The sequence below is a fragment of the Lissotriton vulgaris genome, chromosome 7, assembly GCF_964263255.1.
Source record: "Lissotriton vulgaris chromosome 7, aLisVul1.2, whole genome shotgun sequence".
Lineage (NCBI taxonomy): Eukaryota > Metazoa > Chordata > Amphibia > Caudata > Salamandridae > Lissotriton > Lissotriton vulgaris.
The window spans coordinates 47,407,145-47,431,741 of NC_141695.1; the positions used below are offsets into that span (position 1 = coordinate 47,407,145).

Here is a 24,597-nt window from a genome sequence, read left to right on the forward strand (position 1 = left end):
AGCGTCTCTCCACCGTTATATGGCAAAAGTCAGGGCGAACAAAGAAAGAGTAACCATCAACCATCTTTTTTTATCTGGTCTCGCCCTCTCTAAAATTGCTTGCCTCAGATTAAAGTTGCCCAGAAAAATTAAAATTGCTCTGGGTTTGTCTCCCTCGTTTGCATTCTTGTGGATATTGGCAGGGATACGGTGTGCCCTCTGAACCTCCCTAGCGAAATCCCAATCTTTCAAATCGGTAAAGGCATGTTCAAAAAGTTTGACAACAAATGCTTTCATGTCTGTATCCTCTGACCCTTCAGGGATTCCCAGAATGCGTAGATTATTCTGACGCGATCTGTTCTCCAACGCCTCCAGTTTCCACTGTATATCAGTTAGCTGCTCTGTCTGCAGTTCTACCTTGCTAGACGCCGCAGCTGACTCGGCTTCTGTTGAAACAACTCGCTCTTCCAGATTAGTAACCCGCTCTCCCAGGTTCACACATACCTTAGTCAGCTTCCTTACCACCCCTTGCACTTTTCGGACTGCCGCCTGAGATTTACGGCTCTCCTGTCGGGCTTCCTCCCTGTGCGCTATTATCTCCTGGTGTATGACCTCCAGGAGGGACATTTGTGCCGATTCCCCTCCAGGGCTATCTGGGGTTGGTTTATTCGACGGTTGTTCTCTTTTCTGACAGTGTATTTTTGCTCCCACCGCGGCTTTCACTGCGGTAATCGGGGGGCTAAATTCGTCCTGTTCTAAATCACTGTCACTGTCTAGAGCACTGGCTTCTTGATCCAGACTGTCTTCCTCTTCCTCCGACCATACACCGCCCTCTGATACTGAGAAGAATGCCTCACTTGGGGCTTCTTTTTTGTCACTGCTGCCTCCCCCGGTATCATCCTCCAAAATCTCTTCTAATACCCGGGGTATCGCCAATACATTGACCTCGGAATCCCCTGCTGGACCCCCTGCAGGATCCATCCCCCCTTGCTCATGCCCCTCTGTGCTTCCGGCAGTATTGGACTGTGCAGTGGACACTGTAGCATTTTGGGATGCCTCCCCTGTAATATCGGGGCTCCCTTCATCGTCGACATCATCCGTCTTTGCCGTAGCCTGAATAGCCTCAATATTAGGGTCTTTCGAGTCTTTATTTTTGCTCAACTTTTGAAATATATCAGATATCGAGGTATGCCCTGAGAGTCTAGGTTTATTTTACTGCCCCCTTGCTGCTGTACCATTTTTTTTGCTGGGGAGACTTGCTTCTTCCTCTTATTGCCCTCTAGTTCTGCTACAGAATCCGCGAGCTCTGCTGCAGCCTTCCTCCTTGCGGCGGCTTTGGCACTTGCACTAATCTTGGGAGCCATGATTTCCCTCCTCCTTTCCTCAGGCCCAAACTGCTCCTTACCGCATGTAATGCTGTCCCAGTTATTATCCTCCAGATTCAGGTCTGTAGGGGTCTCCAGGGCGTTCAGTTTCTTCCCCTCAGCACTTTGATGTGAGTTCGCTTGCCGATTCAGTCGGGTCTCTATCTGCCGAGATTCCGCTGACCGGAGCTGTCTGCTCCGCTGCCGGCTCCGTTTCGTCAGTAAGCTCCGCACCGTTTGTTTGGTGAGAGCTACCTCTGCTAGCTCCGCGGTCTCCGCCAGCAGCCCAGCAGCCGACCCGCCTCTCAGCCTCCTCGCCACCTGCAGCACATCCAATAGCAGCCGCTTAAGCGGCCGACGGCAAGTCAGTCTCATACGGCAGATTTTCCCTCTAGGGCGTTCCGAGTGCTCAAGCCTTTTACACCTCGCGTCTCCCGCGACTCGTGTCTCGCGTCTCCCGCTAGATTGGGTATTCAGCCTCTACATGCTCTGTGGCTCCGTAGTACAGGTAGTACAGGTTTGCGGAGTCATACTACTCTCGTTCCAGCATCTCCTCAATCGAGCTGCTTCCCGGCCGTCCTACGCGGCCGCCATCTTGCCTCCAAGACTTTTTCCTTTGGAGCTCACTCTCTCAGACGTGCTTCGGCTTCTATGGCCTTTTTTTATGGGAGGAAGTCTACAAGATATCCTTAGGGCAGCTGACTGGTCGAATGATAGCATGTTCAGGACTTGTTATTTTAGACCAATTTCGAATCAGATTGATAATGTTATTAATGCACTTTGAACTTGCATAATATGGCCTCCGTGTCGTGCCATAAAATTTAGATTTTTCACAGCCTGGTGGGCAGAAAATCTGGATTTTATTAAAGACACAGAGGCTAATATTATCCCTCCACTCTTTATCGCTCCCATTGTGCATAAGATACTTGATATGTTACTTTTTTCTTTCAGAATGAAAATAAAGGTTTTCCCTTTGGACGACCTTTGGAAAGTTGTCTTCAATTATATTCCTGTTTTCTTCATGAAGTTTGATCTTTCCTCGCAGTTTATAACAAAGAAGGAAGATGGCTGGTCGCGAAGGGACTATGTAGTTGTGTTCATGAATGTTCTATATTCTCATTCTCATTGTTGCTACTGGGCTGTAGTAATAAAGGAGATTTGCATAATATTAGCCTCCGTGTCTTTAATAAAATCCAGATTTTCTGCCCACCAGGCTGTGAAAAATCAAAATTTACAAGCATCTTCAGCAGTGGTGCCACAAAACCTGTCTGGTCACCATGAATTAAAACCTGGGCGAGCAGATTAATAAGAGTTGCCCATAATTTCAAAAGAGTTTATAATCAGTGTTAAGCAAACTAATGTGCATGTAAAAATTAACATCTTCAGAATTCCTGCCCTTTGTTAAAAAGCTCACAATAGTTTATTATTTGAGGTAAGACAATACTTCACCCCCTTCTTTAGTGAAATTAGATAATTCAGGCAAGAAAGGCAGCTGTTCAGTGGCAAAGGTTTGATACAATTCATCTGGGAAGCTGTCATTGTCATAAGCCTTCCCATTAGGCATTGTGGCTAGAGCATCTTTGACCTCCCTAACCAAGACAGTGGCCATAAATTGCTCAGCCTGAGAATCTGCGAAGGACAGTATTCTAATTGCCTGAAAATATTGAGCTGTACTTGACTGAGTAGTGAAAAAGCTTGTTTCACCTGTATCCTTATAGCATTGGACAAAGATCTGTGAAACTTGATCCTTATCTGAGACTAGATCTTACGAAACGGGATTCTTCAATTCCCTAACAATAGCATTTTCCTGTCTCGCACACGCTGAACAAACCAGAGGACTTCCTATCTTTTGGCTTTCTTAATATAGTTGCTAGTGAAAAGCCTTGGAACTAGTAATTTCGTATAAAACAAAGAAATCCCCCAGGTTTAGCTTGGCCTTCTCATAGATCTAATAATCGTGATCCGTGGTCCACTGCTGATTGTCGAAACGCCTGTGTTGATTTGCCTGGTAGGCGATGATTCATACCCTGTTGCCCTAAAAGCTTCCCATCTGGAAAACCAGGAAGAGATATCCAATCTACTTGAAAACATCTCTGAATAAAGTGCCTCATATCAATGAGCTAGTCTTGATCTGATAATAACAAGCAGTCCCGCTGCCACCTGGGCCTATCCCTCTGAGTTGTCTAAGATTCAATGATAACTAATGCAAAAAGAACAATTGATGGACAGATTGCAGAACAATGTCGTACATTCACCCCAGAGATCTGGGCCTAATCCATTGCTTTTTTGCTCACTGTGCCATTCCAGTTTGGACCCAGACATATGCAAATTAGTCTTGACCAAGCTAGCCTTGACCAAGGGTGACATATCCTGAAACCAGTCCCAGGATGCTTGTTTCTGGTCCAGGAAAGACCTGGCCTAGCAGTTCGGTCTGGACTGTTCCCATGGGGCACAGGGTCAAGACTGATTTGCATATGGCTGGATCCAAACTGCGGTGGCGTAGTGGGCAAAAGAACAAGGGATTTATCCCAGATCTTTTGACTGGGGGAGAATGTTTGCATTGTCAGCATTCTGTCCATCATTTGTTTGCTGTAACATCAAAGATAACTGAAACATGCAAATGATCACAAATGGAACTGACCCAAATACCAGAACCTGTCCATTTTATTGAATGAATTGAGTAAAAAAAGTTGATTAGGGAAATGGTGTGATGCCGGCATGAAAAACAGGAGAATCATTCATTATCTGGATGATCAGACCTCTAAGGGTCTACTAGGTGAAAATCGCCCTTGAAGGTATTGATAACCTTTTTAGTTTGAGGTTTTAGTTGTTATTTTGATAATGTAGAGGTTTCATATGTGAGCTCCTAGATGTAATTAAAATCTCCACCCAAGATAATCAGCCCGGCCATTTCCATAGCATTCTTATATATCTGCAACAGAGGTTCAGTCTCATCCATCACTGGGGCATAATAATTTACTACATTCAAGGGGAGCCCATTAGCCATGGCCTTTACCAAAAGCCCTTAACCCTGTGGGTTTCTGATTATGTTGCTGAAGATCCAACCCAACCCTCTGCCAAAACAAATTGAAACACCTCTAACTGCATGACCAGCTGAGGCGTACAAAACATGGGAATAGTGCCTTGGTATAATGATCTACCAGAAGTTGACCTTAAGATGAGCCTCTTGTAAAAACAAAACTTCATGGGAAAAGATCCCAGTCATCTCGTCAATACCCCATGTTTGTGTCTATTAACCATCCCATTTGCATTGCATGAAAATAGTCTAACTTTGTGGTCAATTTTCAGAAACAATTCACACTCCTCAGACGTATCCTATGGGAACATATAAGAAATCTGCTAATTTTCGATTCATGTGCATAATCCCCACCCTTATACCCCACCCTGTGACCCAGCAGTGTTCCCTATAACACAGAGAGTAAATGAAACACACAGAAAACCCCACGAAAGTGAGAGGGGAAGTGCCACTGTTCCACTCCTGGAGTGTGCCAAACAAAACTGGGTGCCATGACACTGCACCCTTTTTCACCCACACCCTGCCTCCTCACGACCTCATCAAGCCTGTAATTTCTTAGATAAGAAGAAGAGTATAAGGAGGATATAACTCTCTGACTTACCTTGTCAGTATAGGTAGGTAGCATAGGTAGCTGTGTTGAGAGACCAATGACGGAAATTTCAGAAGGAAACAGGTGACTCGCAATGCTAGGTCAATGTGAGTGACTCAAATGCACAACGAAGAAGTGCACTATTTTATTAACATAGCAGAGTTCAAGCCTTACCAAGGCCGAACAAGCCCAGTGGCCATGACTACGCCTCTTCGCATGTGAGTATTTGTCATAGTTTTCTAATCTCAGTTTATAATCAGATTATAATTAGATTTCAGGCTTTTGCTTTCCCTGCAGGGCCACTTTATACTCTGCTGGCAAGCTGTAGGATCAAAGGCCTCCCATGCAATGGAGCTATTTGACATTGTTTAGGCCGTTTCCTGGTTCATCCTAAAGGGTGGATTGGATTCCGCATATGCATCTCGACAGTGCACCTTGCTTGGGATGGTCAACTTCACAGAGTTAGAGGAGGACAGCCAAACCTCAGGTGCCGGTGCAGAATGCAGCACACATAGAAAGAGTAACAAGAAGAAATAAAGATATTTCTTCTCGCTAAACCTCCCCTTGAAAGTCATAGCATGTTCACACATTCAAAGGTTTACCAGGGTTGTGACAAAATCCGTGGGTGGATGCATGCTAACACCCATGCTGCAACCATGGAATGCCTCCTGGGGGCAGATTATCGCAATGCAGTGATTTGCGCTGTGTTGCGTTACTCTAGATTTATCAAACCACAAAGAGCCATGTGAGGTGGCCTTGTGTGGCCTAATAAATATAACTAAAGGATTGTGTTGAAGTTTAATCCCATTGCATGGTGCAAGGGTGATGGAACTCTTTAAAAAATATTCTCCACGGTCTATAGATTCTGGTTTGAAACTTTATGTCCTTTAAATTAGGTGTATTACTCATTACTATGCATTAATTTGCTCTTCATTTTTGTTTCTTCTAATCTGAGCAGCATTAAATTCAGGAAGTAGAAGTTCCCGAGAAGGACTTTGGCAGCAGGACAGTGATTGTTTTCTTATTAATTTTTCAACCTGTTTCTGGAGGCGTGACAGGACAAGAAGGATAAAAGTCACAAGCTAGTGGTGTGACATCATAGAACCATAGACTCGTCTTCGCCTGCCCAACAGACACTTGAAGTGGTATTTAGTGGACTTTCGGTAAGTTTAAAGAAATTGAGTTTATTTTTGATATTTATAATTTTTAGTCCATTGCTAGAGATACTAAAAGGGTTGCCCAGTGTGATTAGGGAATATGTATAAATAAATCCACATTTTTAAAGCGCACAATCACCCGCAAGTGTCTCTAGGCACTGGGGGCCATCGGGAAGATTAAGCAAGATATTGCCGAGAGTCACATGCTGCTGGGCTAATCTGCCGCCGGTGATCGAACCGTGATCCCCAGATTCCAGAGTCAGTCGCCCTAGTCGCGGCGCCACACCTCTTCCTCTTATGTATATATATAGATGAAGAGAAGAGAGGGAAAGTGGTGAGGAGGACATATGTGTTGACATATTACTTTGACTAACTTACTCATAGAATCACAAATCCAAAGTCATGACATGTAAGCTATAAAAGTTATCGATGTAGCATCAATTTAAGTCACGTTGAAGTATACCACATAATTCCACAAAGCAAGAAATGACTGTACCCACAAAATACAGTATTAATCAAATCAGTCTTGATCCCTCTCCAATCGGAACTGTCCCACCACAATTGCCAAGCCAGGTCCTCCCTGAATAGAAGCACAAGCAACCCACAAACAGTTTTGCCCTTGTTATGGGGTCATCTCCTCAGCACAGCTTGAGCATGGCTGAGAGCCATGCTAACCCCATGCTGCTATGCTAAGCCGATGGTTATACACAATGCTCGACATTGAGGGTTTGAAAGCCAGGCCATGCTGCCAACCCCAAGTCACATACGGCCTTCACCATGGGGTTGGCTATCTGCTGAAGTTGGATGCAGAGACTGGCAGCAGGCATTCAACTTGCTGGTTCCATGGTGGCTCCGTAGAGGACTTGCGTCTCTAGATATATATATATTTTTTCTTTAATAACTCCAAAACTGCTAAACAGATTTTCACTAAATTGCAAAAGGCACTCTTTCTGGACCAATATCTCTATCTTGCTGCCAAATTTGGTGTAATTCTGTTTAGGGGTTCAGGATGTAGTTGTGTTTGAAATTTCTATGGTAAATTGCATGGGTAAAAGCAGTTTGAGCTCCCACTTTATCTCGGCCCCATGCTTTACAAATCACCCTGACACTTTCTGGACAACAGCTGGAGTGAGTGGAAACTAGTTTTGAAAGGTTTGTGAAAATTCGTCAAACTGTACTAAAGTTATGAGCAAAAAAAGGCATTATTCCAATGAAAACCTTGAGCCTGATTTAGATTTTGGCTAATGGGTTACTCTGTCACAACTGTGACACATATCCAGTCTGGCAAAATATAATCCAATCAGATATAATGTGAATTGTTTTCGGCGGATGGGATATCCATCACTGTTGTGATATAGTAACCTGACTGCCAAAATCTAAATCAAGTCCTAAGTCGTAACTATAGTATATGATATATATTTATATGGCATTGACCAGTAGGCGGTTAGAGTTAGGATGTAGTTTCCATAGGAAGAGATTTTTTTGATATGCCAATAACTTTGGTGCCGTTTGTTGAATTTTCATGAAAGTTTCAGAACTAGCGGAGCAGCCGCTTCAGCTGCTGTCTTGAATATGCTGGGGTGATCTGTCAAGTAGGGGCTGGAAAATAGGGGGTCCCAAAACACTTTTTCTCTAACTTGAATTCCATGTGAAACTTTAAACATGGCTATAACCAACTGCTGAACTGAAGTATACCACAATTGGCAGTAAGGTAGCACTTGGTTCACAAAGCAACCTTTTTGTTAAATTTAGTAAATCCGTTCAGTAGTTTCTGAGAAATGTAAAGATTGTTCAGCTATACAACTATGGCCGCGGTGGATCCGATACCTGATAATCTTGTTCCTAAGATGTGATTGGCTGGCAACACTTTCAACCAGGAAGTGACTCGGTTGTACCAAGTCACAAGAAAGAACATTTAAAAAAAGAAAAAGGGGCAGGTTAGAAATAAGCTGACCCCTAGGCCTCTTCTGGAGAGTCCCACAGGGACACCCTGTGGGAAATAAAGTTTTTTTTAAAGGGAAATGTAAGCAGGGTTGTGGTTTGTCTGCGAATCCCTCTGAAAATAAATAAGGCTCCTGTGTAGGCTAGGTTGCATGGCTAAGTAAAAATTATGATGATAGGGCTGCGCAGGCCCCCTCACAGCAACTGGGACCACCACCTCCTCAAGGCTATATTAAATTATAATGTGTAGGGGCGGCCATCTCCATGGGGTATTTCACTCAAATGCATGGGGCCATTCAGCACCCCTGCTGCCCCGACACCTCCCAGGGCACACACTTTATCATAGAAAAGGGAGGAGGTCCTATGCCATCCCGAGCAGCCTCAGGGACATCTCCTGAACTGGAATTACTAAGATGGTCCTTTGCCCACCTCCAGCAAGGGGACCTCCACCTACCTGGGGCAAATTTGGTCAAAGGAGTGGGGGATGCATAGCCCCTCTCAAGGTGCCATAGATGGCCCTGGTGACCACCACCACCCCCAGAAATGTCCCAGGGTGCCCACTCCCTGGACATTGCAGTTTACTATGGCTTAGAGGGAGCACTATGTAACCATAACATTGGCAAGAACACACTCATACACCTTTCTGGTTCATTCTCAGAGAGCACTTCAGTGAGAAAAGGTATCTGGATTTTTCTGGTGAAATTTTTGTTGCAATCCAAACAACAGAACAATAGAACAACAAGAACAGGAGAAAACCAGCAACAGCAGGACAAAGAGGGAGTCTAGGAACTGAGGGTGTTACTCTGCGATCCTCGAAGCCGCTCCCCAGCAAAGTGACGGAATTGTGTGAGTTCTTCCTGCAGTGATCACTGCGCAATGGGATCTGGATGTACAGAGGGTTCTGTTGGACAACTGAGGGATTGCCTTCAAGCCCCCTGAATCTGCACACAAGGAGTACGTAGATCAGGTGAGTGCTTCCTCTCTCCTTGCCCCATCTTGTCATGACAAGGGTGAGACTCTGGACCTCATCTTCCAGTCTATTGGCACCGTGACATCACCTTCCTCATCAATTTAAAAGAATGGCCAGCCGAAGTAAATAAAACATTGGAAAAGAAATCGTATTATAAACCACAATGAACTAACTACTCTATGCAATAACACCTTGATCCCACAGACCAACATGGATGATGTCAATGACCTCAACAATTTCTACAATACTTCCATATTGGAAGTCATGGACTCCGTTGTGCCCCTTCAACAAAAAAATATTTCCAATAAAAACTCAAAGCACCGATTCAACGACTACTTGAACACAAAAAGACGTATTCTAAGAACAGCAGAAATAACTTGGAGATCCTCCCTACCACTGGAACTGCTAAAACGCTTAAGAACAATGAGGAACACATACAAGAATAAGACAAATGAAAGCTACATTTTTAAGCGCACAGCTTGACCAAGCCAGAAATAGGCCTAAAAATTATTCGAACTAGCCAAGCAGCAATCACGTAACATATCCAACTCGTTAGACTCTGGATCCAACACCCTATCAAACTGTGAAAAAATGCCCACCTTGTACAAGGAAAAAAACACAAAGATAGAGAACAAACTTCAACTATAAAAGGAACTACTACCGGTACCCCATTCGGTTTTTCATACACCTCCCAATTAATGGAAGGGGATGAACTATTATTGCCACCCTCCAAAAACAATGCGGCTTCCCAATCACCGAACATGACATGTACAAAATTCTTTCTTCCTCAAACCCATCTAACCCCTTTATGGAATCTCTACAGCCTCACATATTCAAAGAGATCAAAACCTGTGTTCCATCCCCATGAACTAAGATTGTAAACACCTCAAGGCACTATCCCTGACTGCCTAAATGTAGGACAAGTAAATCCCATTTTAAAAAAAACTATGGCAGACTGCTCTAATCCCAACATCTTCTAACCCACCTCCAACATCTCTACTCTGACAAAGCTCTTAGAAAAATGTGTCCAGAGTCAACTCTGCAATCACATAGACAAATATCAACTCCTCGATCAACACCAATCAGACTTCCGTCAATATCACAGCCCTGAATCTGCCCTTACTCATATAGTTGAAGACATTCTAAAAATGCTCGATCAAAATGACTGATGCCTATTGCTTGATTTATTGGCTGCCTTTGACACCATCAAACACGATAATCTATTGAATTTACTGGAACAAAGGATGGGATTAGCTGGGGTTGTATTACAATGGTTCTCTTCATTCCTCCAAAACAGATCCCTAAGACTCAAAATGAATCAACCTCTGACTAAGTCCCACACGATCACTCTTGGCGTTCCACAAGGATCAGCTATCTCACCCATTCTCTTTAAACTATTCCTGGAACCACTGTCTTTCCTTCTACCATATTTACGCTGGTGACACTCAGCTGTATCTCAAAATCTCCTCCCCAGAGGACATTATATCCCTCAATTCCATCTTACAAAATATACACCTCAGGGTCACAGTTAACCATCTCAAAGTCAATGCTGCCAAAACCGAATTTCTTCTCATCTCACCACCGAACTAAAGTATCAAGATTCATCTATGGTTGAAACATCTTACAGCCCTTAAATGTTCCCCCCACATCATAGACTCCGCCAGATCTTTAGGTATTACATTAGACAAACACCTAAATATGCAGGATTACAACAGTGCAGCCACCAAAGGAACAAACTACCAACTGAGCATTCTGCAGAAAGATAAACAACTGGTCCAAGCTCTAGTATTACCCAGACTGGATTATGGTAGTGCCATACTATGTGGCTTAGCCCGATACAAATTGGCCCCTCTAAGAGCATCCCCCAACGCAGCAGCTATACTTGTCCTCAGAACAAAAAGAAATGCACTCATCTCACCGGCTCTGAAATCCTTAAACTGGCTACTGTACGAAGGAAGAATACAACTGAAAATTGCTTGCATGAAGCATAAAGTGTTACATTTCAATACCCCCCGTTATCTGGCTCAAAAGCAAGAAAAATCATGGGACAGCAGATATTCACGAAGTGCGCTCACCCTGCTTCTGAAACCCCAACAAACCCACAAAAAGAAAACTGGCGCTGGAGCATTTTTGGTTATTGCACCCAAGATATGGAACTCTCTACCAAGAGACGTGCGCCTAATCTCCTCTACCTCCTTCTTTGAAAAAGAAGCCAAATCTTGTCTACTGAATACGTTTTTTACCCTAAGACAATATATCGGCGACATTGAAAATGTATAGCTACCAAACTCTTATGGGGATTGATCTTCCTATTACTGACGTTTTCAAGACCAATCCTTGCTATCCTATTAAGTGTTACTCTACTTCTTGTCATGTCAAGCGCTCTGATACCCACTAGGGTCTTGTTCGTGCTATACAAAACTTTATAAATAAAATAAATGAAAAAAACTGCATTCTGAAGACTTTGAAGATATGGGTTTTCCACAGGAAAAAAGTAGCACCACATGCTAGTTCTTTACAGTTCCTTCTTTAGAATACAAAACTGCAGCAGAAATTGTGCACTGCACAATTTGGGAGAAGAAGTTATCAAGAGGTACGAATAAATAATGCTCCACCATCAGAAAACTTTCCAAAACAATCCATTAAAATCTACGAAGAGACAATGAGAGGCTGAACATCCATCTCCATCTTAAGCAAGTGTATCAACAACTGGACAAACAGTGCCTTCTGAAGTTCAACAACAGTCTCAAGACATCGCACCTGATTGCAGTTGGAAGGCCGCTTATTGTATGGACTGTGGAGTTGTGGTTAGTGATGATGAGTAGAGCATAACAACTTTCAGCAATAGTTGCAAGACTCACAAATGTTGATTTTATCTTTGTGTCCCTGCAGTATTCTCATGTTTTGAGAGTCTCTTCAAGTTTTTACACTGCCAATTTCAATTAATTGTTGCTTCAAAAAAAAAAACTTAATATGTTGAAAAATAAAACATTATTTGCCTCACTCTTATGTGTTTCTAATTTTACCAAGTGTGGACACACGTCCTACCCTCAGTGGCTTGTGTGCCAATGTTTCATATACAGGTAGATGTAACAACAATCCATTACTGTTCATCAGTGCACAGCACTACCAGATCCGTCTCTGAAGACAATATGTGGCACTGGATTGTCAGCTGCTTTTGTGAGGGAATATCAAAAGGTTAGACTCACAACTTAGCAAACCTAATATCCTAGTACCTACATGGATGTGTGACCCGCAATCGGCATTTGTGTTGTCTCATCCAAAACTGCACAGATAACATTTGTCCAGACGTAAATGTGAAGAGTCTCCATATCACAGGCCCATTTCAATACCATATGGACTCCCTCTGATCTCCTTTTGTAGATTGGGATTGGAACCTGCCCATGTAGCAGTGACAGGACACACAGATCACAAGAATTCCAAAGTTGACCGTTGTCCAGTACAGATGTGTAAGCCACCAAAAATCTTGAGAGATGTCCATGTCAGACTCAAATCAGGAGATGACAGTGAACATACATGTTATTCAAGCTAATAAACACTGGCCACTGTATAGTGTGCTCAGAGGAGAACAAAGTCTGACCTTGGTTCACCTAGGTATGTGTCTTGTCCTGATGTGTTCAACCACTACATCTTGATTTGTCTTACATTTCAGTGGGCTCAGCAGGCCAAAAGGATCGCAGCTACAAACTCTTTCCATATCAGGAAACAGGGTCATTGCGCCCACCCAGATTGAGCAGGAAGATACCTCAGGTGCTACGGACTGAGTGGAGGCTGAGGACATTGAAAGGGGGTAAGAGCTGGACACCTCTGGCCCGGGGGTATTTACTCTCCCCCAGATCATTCACCAGTTACTTTTGGTGCAGTGTCCCTTGGGCAGGCCACTACACAACCTGGGCCTGCCATCAGCCCTTCCCTAACTCTAGAGGCCCCCATTCTATCTAGGCCTCCAGCTACATCCCCTGCAACCAGTCCCCCTCATCATGGCTGTCAGGTCAATACCAACATTGGCTCCAAACCTGAGGCACCACACCCCTCATGTTCAACCCAAACCCCTCCCTGTGTTTTTCTTTCTGTTGCTGTACCAGAGGGCTTGATGTGGGCATATGAGGGTCAGCTAGACATGTCCTCTTGCATCATGCTGCAGATGTGTCTAGAGCTGCACATGATGTGAGAGGAAACTGCCCAAGCGCTGTCACCCTCACGTCCAGTTTCAATTCCCATGACTGCAGCCATGTTGTCTGTCATATCACAACATCCCTCCCACACCACTGTCAATGTCTCCCCCTGCCCATTGTACCACACTGTTTCCCCTGTACTCCACGTGTGTCTCAACCCCATATGGTGCTTGGTCCTGCACGGCCAGCAAGGAGCCTGCATTGGACTCAGAGAATCTGGACATTGTGGTACTAGAGGATGACCAGAAGGAGACTTAAACTGTTGGATAGAATTTTCTTTGTGGACAATTATGTACTTTTCCCCTTGTAAATGGACTGGTTCCCTTGATGCTCCCTGATGTGTTATATTTATGTTGCTCCACCCAAATCCACGTTCCCTTCTCCTTCTGTAGTGAGAACATCATTTGTTTTCCTTTATCCCTTCCAAACGGGCTGTTGTTGTCTCATCCCACACTTTTGTTTACATAAAATCTTATTTTGAATCATAGTTTCTCTATCACGTTTAACTTCATTGTGAATGTCTTGTTGTATTTCTATCTAGGACCCTAATTCGATATTCCCGATACATGCCCTTATGTGGTGAAAACAAATAATATCCTTATAAAGGCATAAGAATCATATCCATATTTAGTAATAGCCCATGCAGTCCAAAACACGGCAAGGCTACTCCCATAGACTCCTAGAAAGCACAACGCGTTCTTTAAACAAACCAAGGCTCAAGCAGCCCGGGAAAACCCCCTGCTTTTGTTTTGATTTACACAAGAACTCCTGGAGTCCAGAAAGAACTGTTAGTTCTTAGTGACGTCTTATGTCCAACCTTACGTCAAACCCGGCACCTTTCAGGTATAAATATACCAACGTTGCCTTAAGCAAACACACGGTTGTTGGGAGCAGAGCGACGTTCTACTTGCCCGGGAGCCCAGCTGTTATGAGAGCCGAAGGAAACCGCCCCTCCCCATGACGCACTGAGAGAGACGCTGTCTTTTTCTCCTGCCGAGAAAATCCAGCTCCGGTGTCCCCAAGTCACCCTTGTGGGTTGCTGGGAGATCGAGTCCTGAGAAGCGAGATACAAGACCTCCTTCATTCTATAACCAAGGTACACAGCTGATTAAAAACTTAGAGAGAAATCTTGATTCCGATACTTGGCAAAAACTTAACTTAACTTAAAACTGCAACTTACTTACTCCTTCCCACGTATTAGGCTTAGGTCAGATTCACAGGGGTAGGCATATTTAGAAGTACCAGTTGAGTGCGTTAGTTAATGTTTTTATGTATGTATATATTTTATCCATTTTAAAGTATCATATGGCTAAGAAACCATATCAATGCTTTTACAGTATTGTTTCATAATACTACTTTTACTGTACGCACTTTACTTTATAATAAGTATTGCAATTGTGACAATTCATTTCTCTTGCATGAGAAAGAAGACTGCTCAATAAAATGACACCTTTTTATTGAAAACGCCCGTCTCTCTATTTCTCTGCACTCTGGTGGAACTAAGCATGCACGATTGACTGAGTAAAATAGCTGTCTATTGTTTTCACACGACTCTAGAGATACACTCTTTATTCTGGGGGAGCAAAGTTGTCATGTTTATGCGGTTGTCAGAAACTAATCCCTTCTTGTCTAAATCAGGACGGTTAACCCTTTCCTGAACATTCGAGAAAGTTTCTAGTGACCTCTGAGCTAGCTGGCAAAACTAATTAAGTCTAACATAGTCAGTAGAGAACTAGACGACCTCAGTCCTACGTCTACACTGCTGTTTATGTTATTCCAATGCGCAGAGCCTACTGCGAATATAGGAACTACACTACAGTCTTGTACAAAGTTTCAGGAGACATCTGCTCTGCACATTATGGTTTGTTTCAATGATAGGGTTACACTGTACATATGTCCTTACATCTCCAGGCCACCAAAATTTGTATACATTTGCCTATCAGGACATGATACGCAACGGTCTTGACATGTGAAGAGAATTGCTTTTTATTTACACATATTCTCACTGGTGGAAATGCTTTTGAGATGTGATCAATGGGGATCGTGCTTGCGACATTGCAATTTCGGAGGTGAGGATCGCTGTGAGGGATCATGCCTCGGTTGTTGCCTATGTGCAGGTGGGTGTTGTGTATGTGTTTGTACAGGGTGAAGTTCATCTGCAGGAGCAGATGGTGTATGTACAGTTGGTGTTTGTGCATGGACAGCTGGTTTTGCAGGTGCTGGTAGAGCCTGTTCAGGGGATGGTGGTAGATGTACAGGTGGTGTGAGTGCCTGTTCAGGGCATGGTGGCGGGTGTGTACCCTTGCTGTGGTCCTGTGCAGTTTGTGGTACAAGTGTGTGGGTGTGATGTGCTGCAGGCCGACGTGATGTCTCCCCTCCATGTGTTGACCGTGCAGGGAGACATTCAATCACTTCTTCATGCCCTCCGTCATCTTAATGGCCAAGGCATGGTGTCTTAAACTCTCTTCCCTTTGAATGGATATTATGTCTCTGATATTCTTGGGCATGTCTTTGCGAAGATGTATCCATCCTATCCAAAACGTGGGTCAGTCTGTCCACTACCAGAGGGATTTGGTGCATGTCCTGCAGGGCCTCAGACATGTATGACAGTGTAGCCCCCATGGGACGAATGTCCTGCCTCACATTTGCCTGATGTTTCAAGAAGTCCTGCTCCCACTGGCCACCATGGCCAGGTGAAGGCCCTCTCTGGAGGGGTCAGACATGGATGCGATAGGGAGGTCCAACAGCAGGGGTGAAGGTGGCAGGTTAAAGCCATTGGATAGGAGAATGGTGCCCATGGCATACCTGCACCACAACGGGGTTGGCACTTCCCTCAGATGGTAGGGAGGATGCCTGGGATACACTGTATAGGGAGTAGTGTGTAGGGGAACTGCCACATCTTTCCTGGATTTGAGGGCTTTGAGGGAGTGATGTCTGTGTTGGGGTGTCTGTGAACTGTGGTATGTTAGCCCTATGCTGGGGACAGGCAATCTTTTCTTTTGGAGGATGCTGAGACACTTTGCTTGGCAGAGGGTGTGAGGCCCTGCAAAATGTGGGCGATGTGGGAACATTTTTGTCTATGGCATCAGAATCTTCCTCCTGTGAGAGGATGATCAGATAGTCACCATCATGGTCCAATCCTTCACCCGCCTCAGGTACTTCCTCCTCCTCCTCTTGCGCAGTACTTGCAGCTGACATTACTGCCTGGAGGAGCAGTGGATTTGCCCCTTTGATTCCCCGTTGCCATAACTGGTGGAAAGTCCATTCTCCTCATCGTCATCATCACCTGGAGCACAGAGATTGCAACAGGATAAGTAATTGACCTACCATAAGATGTGGTGCAACACAAGGGTTGGTTCTACTGTACTTTGCATCAACATATGATTGATGGTTTGGGTACCCCTACAAGTGACAGCTCAAACCATAGCAATGAGGTGTTAAACGGAGATGTACATTGCACAAGCAAACCCACCAGTTCCAGCCAAAACTTTGTGTCCCTTTGCAATGCCCCCTGATCTTAACTGCTGAACCTTTCCTGTGCACAATTTTTGAATTTTCTATGTATTTTCCCCATTTGACTCTCGCACTGATGTTACTTCATTCCCTCAATTTGTGAAGCGCTCTGATATCCTTCGGGATCAAGCTTGCGCTATATAAAACTTTATAAATAAATAAATAAATGCTCCTCATAGGTTTTGTTGCCAAAGCGTCCCGATCCAGCAGCTGTAGAGGGAAGTGACACCATTCTCAATAATCTGCATTACTAATTTACAAACAGGCACAAGTGACACTTATGATATGTATGTAACTTTGTAAACAATGACTGCAGGTTCTATGCAGAAGGGGATTTTGATCTTTGTCATGGTTTTGTAATCTATGATAGGGAAACACTTCACGCTAAAATTACATGATGGACAGGTGCGAGAGGGTTTAACTGCTGCAGCCAGGATGTCTTGCATTCCCTGGGATGGTGTTGTACGCTGCACTGGTGTCATCCTGTCAGCAGCTGTGATGAGACATACATGTCCATATTAAAATACACCAGATGGTTTTATTAGCTAACATGTATATGTCAGTCTCAATGACCATTGATAGGTTATTCCTGGCCAATGTGCAGCATGTTTCCCTCATTTACCTTACTTGTGGGTCCCTGCTCACATAGAGCTATTGCCAGCTGTTAAATGCACACAGCACTGACATCAATGAGATGACACATCAACAGACAAATGTGTATGAGAAGGGGAGAAATAATCAGGACGGCACCCCTTTACATTGATTACACCTTCACTGTTTCACCGTTAACACTAACATGTCTCATGAGTGTATTGTTGTCTGTTGACGAGTTGAAAAGAGTGTACATCCACAGGCTGACCAGTTTCACATTTGCACATCAATTTAAACATTGCATTGCAGAGATCAAATGTGAGATGTGCAATAGTCAGGTACATTTTGTGTGTCATTTGTGCTTTCTTACCCATTAAGTCACAAAGCTAATTTTGGAATGAGAGATCAAACATTTGTTATGTCCATCCTTTGAGTGTCCTCTGTTCCCATACTTTATTTCCAACATCATGGTAGAACTTAGCTGACAACGGATAATGTCTTGTACAGCAAACATCCTAACCTCATATAGTATACACTCACTCATAAAGGTGAATACAGAAGAGGAAGCAAGCAGAATGCATCATTTGACTAGGATCCCACATTGTGGGTAAGTTGAGAATCTTTGATGTTTGTCGCCTACACTTGATTTTTGTTGTGCTTTTAAGCCAAGAGATTTGAAAATGTCACTCCGTGAATATTCACCTTAGCAGCCCCTACATCCATCACAAAAGCACACAACTGGCATTAGTGCAAGCCTCATCCACACCCATTTCAATATGATTTTTTCATTGGAATTTTGCAAGGGAGTTTTTATATCATTGCATTACAATCTAGTTGTGTCTAGTACACTCATATGACACTATACATTATATTATGTTCATTGTGCACTTACTTGTTATACATTTTGTGTCATCTTTTCACTAACCACTAGGGTGTGATCTGGCATGTGGTTAAATGCCATATGTAGGCATATTTTGCTGCAGGAAAACAATGATGTAAAACACATGCAACATACAGCGGAGATTAAAGGCACATTTCTTGAGCATTTAGGAACATTATTCTTGGTTTTACTTACCATGGCCCCGCACCTGCCCAGTGTGCGGTACCTTACCAGATGTCACAGCCAACCTTGTATCAAAAGTCAATGTGGGTCTTGGAATCTGGAAGGACATCATTGGACCTACAATGATAAGTGTGTTTGCAACTTTGCATTTCTGCTGCCACATGTTATGCACTCAATTTCTGGCACAAAAGATAAGCACAAGCATGTTAAGTTGGACAGTAGAAGCATCCTCAATTCTCCTGACAATTGTATCTCCCTTCTTGTTCATCATTGTTATATTTGTAAACATTGGATTTCTTAATTTAGTCTATAAAATAAATTACAATATAGTGGAGGCTCTTTTTTGACTTGTTGTGGCACTCAATTCCAGGCTTGAGTTCACAGTCCTAGAACTTTAGGTAGAATACATGTAATGTTCAAAAATCACAAAGTTATGATGAGCCAAGTTATATTATATTTGGTCCTTCGCTATTCACAAATGCCATTTGCTAAAGGTAAATGTCCATTGAGAATTACAATAGTTGTAATGCTATTTTTTTCTCTCTGGTTACCTTTGAGATTCATGTATGCATTGTGACCACCTCCTGACCAGTTTGACTTATTAGTTAGTGAGGGTGGTATACATTGTTCAGGATGATGTTGTTTCCTCCCAGAAGATGCTGCTACTGTGGTTGTCTGTTCTGTAGCTGAATGTGTCAATAGGTGAGAAGAGAGAAAAGTCACCAAATGGAAAATGTACATGTGGAACTTGTCAGACATTTCCTCATATCTTCTGTATGCTAACAGTATTGTGAAGTACTACCACAGCTGGTGAAGGTAAGAGCAGTGGGATATTGGGGATGTAATGGCGTGGCAGGGTAGGAAATAGACAATGGAATATGGGGATGGCATTTTTTTAAATAAGGATTCTCTCCCCTTCTGCTTTGTGATTTTGGCAGGCACAAGGTGAGTTACTTTTAGGATGATTTGGATTTATTTTCCCTATTCCGTTGTCTGTTGGTTTTCTCTGCACCGCACCGCCCACTACCTTATGTTCTTGACTAAGCCAGCTACGTCTGGAAAAGTGTCTCCTCAGTTGTGAAGTTCTTCCTCCTCATTTTGGATGTTCTCCAGTAACGATGAACAGCAAATGAAAACAGGAACTCTCTGTGGCAAACCTGGTCCTTGAACGTGTGCTGCTTTCATGTGGTTTGTGGTGCTGGTCTTGCAGTTAGTGTTAGTTGACTTCAGCTGGAGCTTGATGGGGGATGGTGGGCACTTGAAATGATCATCAGACCCAAATGCGGATATTCCAGCCCGGATACAGAGATTCCAGCCAGGGAGCGAAATTCTAGCACAGGTGCAGGATTTTCGCTGATTGTGCAGATATTCTGGTTCTGGTGCGGAAATTCTGCTCCAGGTGTGGAAATTCCGGCACGAGCGTGGGAATTCTAAACCGAATGTGGACGTAAAGTTGGGAGTCGTAAGTGATTTCTGTGAATACCAAAAATCATAAAATCCTTCTCTGTATACCAAAAGTAGTAAGTTTAGGAATTTGTCTCAGATTAGTTCTGTTAACCGATTCGTACATTTCTGTAATTCTCAAGTACTAATATTAATACCTGGTTATTAATACGTTCTCCCACCAAATACCCATGGTTCACATACATCTATCCCCAAATGATAGAAGCCTAAACAGTTTACAAATATATATATTATTTAACATTTTATTTTTTTTCCTTACAAATTTAAATTATTTTTATACAAATTAAAAAAATATTACCTGGGTATTAATACACTCCGCTAACCAGAACCCCTACTTCCCATACAACACATCCAAGAAGAAATGTGCCAAAGAATTTTGTAATCATTAACAAAACTATTAAAAAAAATATACAACTAAAACTAAAGTTCATTAAATACTCAAGCATTAAAATTAATATCCGAATATTAGTAGACTCCCCCACACAAACCCCTATTTCCCATATATCTTGTGCCAGGGAACAAATGCTAATCATATTTAATATATTTTAATTTATTGAATATTAATATAGATTTGTTTAAATAACTCCTAATCTTATACTCAATTTTCTAATCTAATACTCATTGGGTTTTTTTAAACAGAGTATTAATACAGTACCCAACCCAAACCTATCCATATTATATGATGTATATATTTTTTTAACTAATTAAAAACATTTTTTAAACTATAATACTATTACTATTAAAAATAATCAAAATTAACAACTTACCTTTCAGTGCGTTGTAATGGGTGAACAGACAAAATATCGACTCCAAAATATCGACTGGACATAATATCGAGTTTTAAATATAGACTGGACAAAATATCGACTGGACATAATATCGACTACAAAAATATCGTTTTTCAGGTAAGTGAAGTAATATCGACTGTTTAAAATATAGATAGCAAAAATATCGAATTTTTAATAATATATAATATTTTATAGTGTATTATTATGTAATAATATGTGTGAAAAGTGTGTATTAATGTTATAAAATATTTTATTAAATGGAATTTGTTTTTTTAATAATTGCGTTATGTAATTCTGTAGCGGGTTGTGGGTTTATAGGGGAATAGGGTGGGAAGTAATTTAATAATAATTAATTAATTAATATATGTTTGTAAATATTTATAATTAATAATTAATTGATAATTAATAATAATTAGTTAATTAATTAATATAATTTTGTACATATTTTGAATTAGTAATTAATTGGTAATTGATTAATTGTAATTAGTTAATTACATTAATTAGAGTACATTTTAATATATATAATTTTGTGTTATTCTTAAGTAATTAATTGGGAACAAAATAATATTAATTATTAAAATAATTACAGCTAATGTGCTAATATATTTACTTTATTGTTATTGTTAATTAATAATTAATTGGTAATTAAATAATATTGATAGATTTTGGGTAAAGGAGTATTTTTAGGGTTCAGGGTCAGTTTTTAGTTTTTGGGTAAAGGGGTATTTTTAGGGTTCAGGGTCAGTTTTCAGTTTTTGGGTAAAGGGGCATTTTTAGGATCCAGGGTCAGTTTTCAGTTTTTGGGTAAAGGGGCATTTTTAGGGTTCAGGGTCAGTTTTCAGTTTTTGGGTAAAGGGGTATTTTTAGGGTTCAGGGTCAGTTTTCAGTTTTTGGGTAAAGGGGCATTTTTAGGGTTCAGGGTCAGTTTTCAGTTTTTGGGTAAAGGGGCATTTTTAGGGTTCAGGGTCAGTTTTCAGTTTTTGGGTAAAGGGGTATTTTTAGGGTTCAGGGTCAGTTTTCAGTTTTTGGGTAAAGGGGCATTTTTAGGGTTCAGGGTCAGTTTTCAGTTTTTGGGTAAAGGGGCATTTTTAGGGTTCAGGGTCAGTTTTCAGTTTTTGGGTAAAGGGGCATTTTTAGGGTTCAGGGTCAGTTTTCAGTTTTTGGGTAAAGGGGCATTTTTAGGGTTCAGGGTCAGTTTTTAGTTTTTGGGTAAAGGGGTATTTTTAGGGTTCAGGGTCAGTTTTGGGTTTTTGGGTAAAGGGGTATATTTTAGGGTTCAGGGTCAACAAATAAGATTGTAAATTTTTTTTTTTATTATTTTCATTTATTATTTTATTATTATAATTTAATGTAAGTATTTTTAAGTATATTTTAGTCATTTAAATTTAATATTAATTTAATTTAACACTGTTTTTAATAAAGTCGATATTTTTTACATCTATATTATTGTTAACAATATTTTGTACTCGATATTTTTGTACTTACCTGTTTGTAGATAGAAAGTCGATATTTTGTCTGTCGATATTTTGGCAACAATATTTTTGCAGGTCGATATTTTGGCAGTCTATATTATTTCAGTGATCCCTTGACATGGTATGCGTTGTGATGGCATGCGTTGTAAAGGCACATGCGTTGTAATGGCATGCGATGTTATGTCACCTGCATTGTAAAATATGCATTGTAAATGCATAGCGATGTAATACCTGGGTGGTAATGGACGTCCCCTGTGCATGGGTGGTGCTTGCTTGATTGAATGTGTGCATGTGTAGTATGTGGGTAGATGGATGAGTGCATGGACAGTGCCTGGGTGATTGAATGAGTGAAAGGGTCTTGACTGTGTGACAAAATGTGTGCAAGAGTAGCACCTAGGTGATTGGAAGAGTACATGGATAGCACCTTATTGAATTGATGAGTGCATGGGTAGTGCCTGGTTGATTGCAGGACTGCATGGGTAGTGCCTGAGTGAATGCATGAGGATACCAGTACTGACTGGGTGATTGAATTAGTGCAAGGGTAGTGTCTAGTTGATTCTATGACTGCGTGGGTTAGACCTGTGCGACAAGAGTAGCACCTGGGTGATTGGATGAGTACATGGATATTGCCTTGGTAAATTGATGAGTGCATGGGTACTGCCTGGGTAACAGAATAAGTGCAAGAGTAGCACCTAGGTGATTGAAAGAGTGCTTGGATAGTACCTCATTGAATGGATTAGTGTGTGGGTAGTGCCTGGTTGATTGCAGGACTGCATGGGCAGTGCCTGAGTCAATGGAAGGGGGTTCTGGTACTGATTGGGTGATTGAATTAGTACATGGGTAGTGTCTAGTTGATTCTAGGACTACGTGGGTTAGACCTGGGTGACTGAATAAGTCAAGAGTAGCACCTGGGTGATTGGATGAGTACATGGATAGTGCATGGCTGATTGGGTGAGTGCATGGATATTGCCTGGGTAAATTGATGAGTGAATGGGTACTGCCTGGGTGAATGAATGAGTACAGGGGTTGTGTCTGGATGATTTTGTGAGTGCATGGAAAGTACCTGCTTGATTGGATCAGTGTATGGGTAGTGTATGAGTGACTGGGTGACTACATGGATACTGCCTGGGTGATTGCATGAATGCATGGGTAGTGCCTCAATGGATACATTAGTACAAGGTTTGTGCCTAGTTGTTTAGATGAGTGCATAGGTACTGAATTGGTGAGTGGATAAGTGCACAGTTTGTGCCTGGTTGATTGCATGACTGCATGGGTAGTGCCTAAGGGGAAACAGCGTTTACAACACAGCTATTACCACGCAGATAGGTAACAACGTGGACGTTACAATGTTCACGCTTTTACCATGTGTGGCTTTACATCACAAGTTGTTTCTACAACTTGTGCTAGATGGCGTGCAACACCAAGGAATGTGTTGGATTTTAAATCAACCACCTTCCCTACTGTTGCGCTAACTGGAGTAGGAAGAGTAACTTATACTATTCCTAAGTCCAGGACACCACCTAGCGCAAGTCGTAGAAATGAATTGCGATGTAAAACCATGCGTGGTAGTAATGTGGCTGTTGTTACGACCACATTGTAACCTATTGCATGGTAATAGCCTACTTTGTAACATGATATATTCATGCCTAAGTGAATGGATGAGTGTTTGGCAACTGTTTGAGTGAAAGGATGAGTGCATAAGTAGTGCCTGAGTCAATGGATTCATGAAAGGTTAGTGTTTGGGTGATTGTGTGAGTGAATGGATAGTGTCTCAATGATTGGATGAGTGTATGTGTAGTACATGAGTGATTGGATGACTACATGGCTACTGCCTGGGTGAATGGATTTGTGTAAGAGTAGAGCCTGAATGATTGGGGGAATGCATAGGTACTGTCTCATTGAATAGAAGGGAACAAGAGTAGTGCCTGGGTGAGTGGATGACTGCATGGGTAGTGCCTCAGTGAATGGGGGAGTGCATTGGTAGTGCCTTGGTGTTTAGAGGAGTGCATAGGTAGTGCCTGAGTGTTTGCATTAGGGCATGAGTAGTGTCAAAGTGAATGGATGAGTGTCAGTGAAGTGCCTGGGTAATTGGATGAGTACATGGGCACTGCCTGGGAGATTGTATGAGTACATGGGTAGTGCCTGGTTGAATGCATGACTGTATGTGTTGTGCCTGAAAGAATGGATGAGTGCTGGGGTACCGCTTGGATGATTAGATTAATGCATGGGAAGTGCTTGTTTTGATTGTATGAGATGGTGGGTAGTGCCTGGTTAAATAGATTAGTGGAAGGGTAGTACTTGGATGATTGGACGAGTGCCTGGGTAATGCCTGAGTGAATGAGTGCATGGGTATTGCTTAGGTAATATGATTAGTGCCTGGGTAGCGCATGGTTGATTGCATGAGTGCGTGGACAGCACCTGAATGACTGGATGAGTGCAAGAGTAGCACCTGGGTGATTGTATGAGAGCCTAC

The 24,597-nt window shown here is 42.2% G+C and overlaps 1 long non-coding RNA gene across 1 annotated transcript in view; it reads left to right on the forward strand.

Moving 5' to 3' along the window:
* LOC147700687 (uncharacterized) overlaps positions 1–24,597 on the forward strand; it is a 63,106-nt gene that overhangs the window by 21,852 nt on the left and 16,657 nt on the right. Inside the window, exon 2 of the long non-coding RNA XR_015297142.1 lies at positions 5,928–6,132. This is a non-coding gene — a long non-coding RNA (uncharacterized LOC147700687). The remainder of the gene's footprint in view (positions 1–5,927; positions 6,133–24,597) is intronic.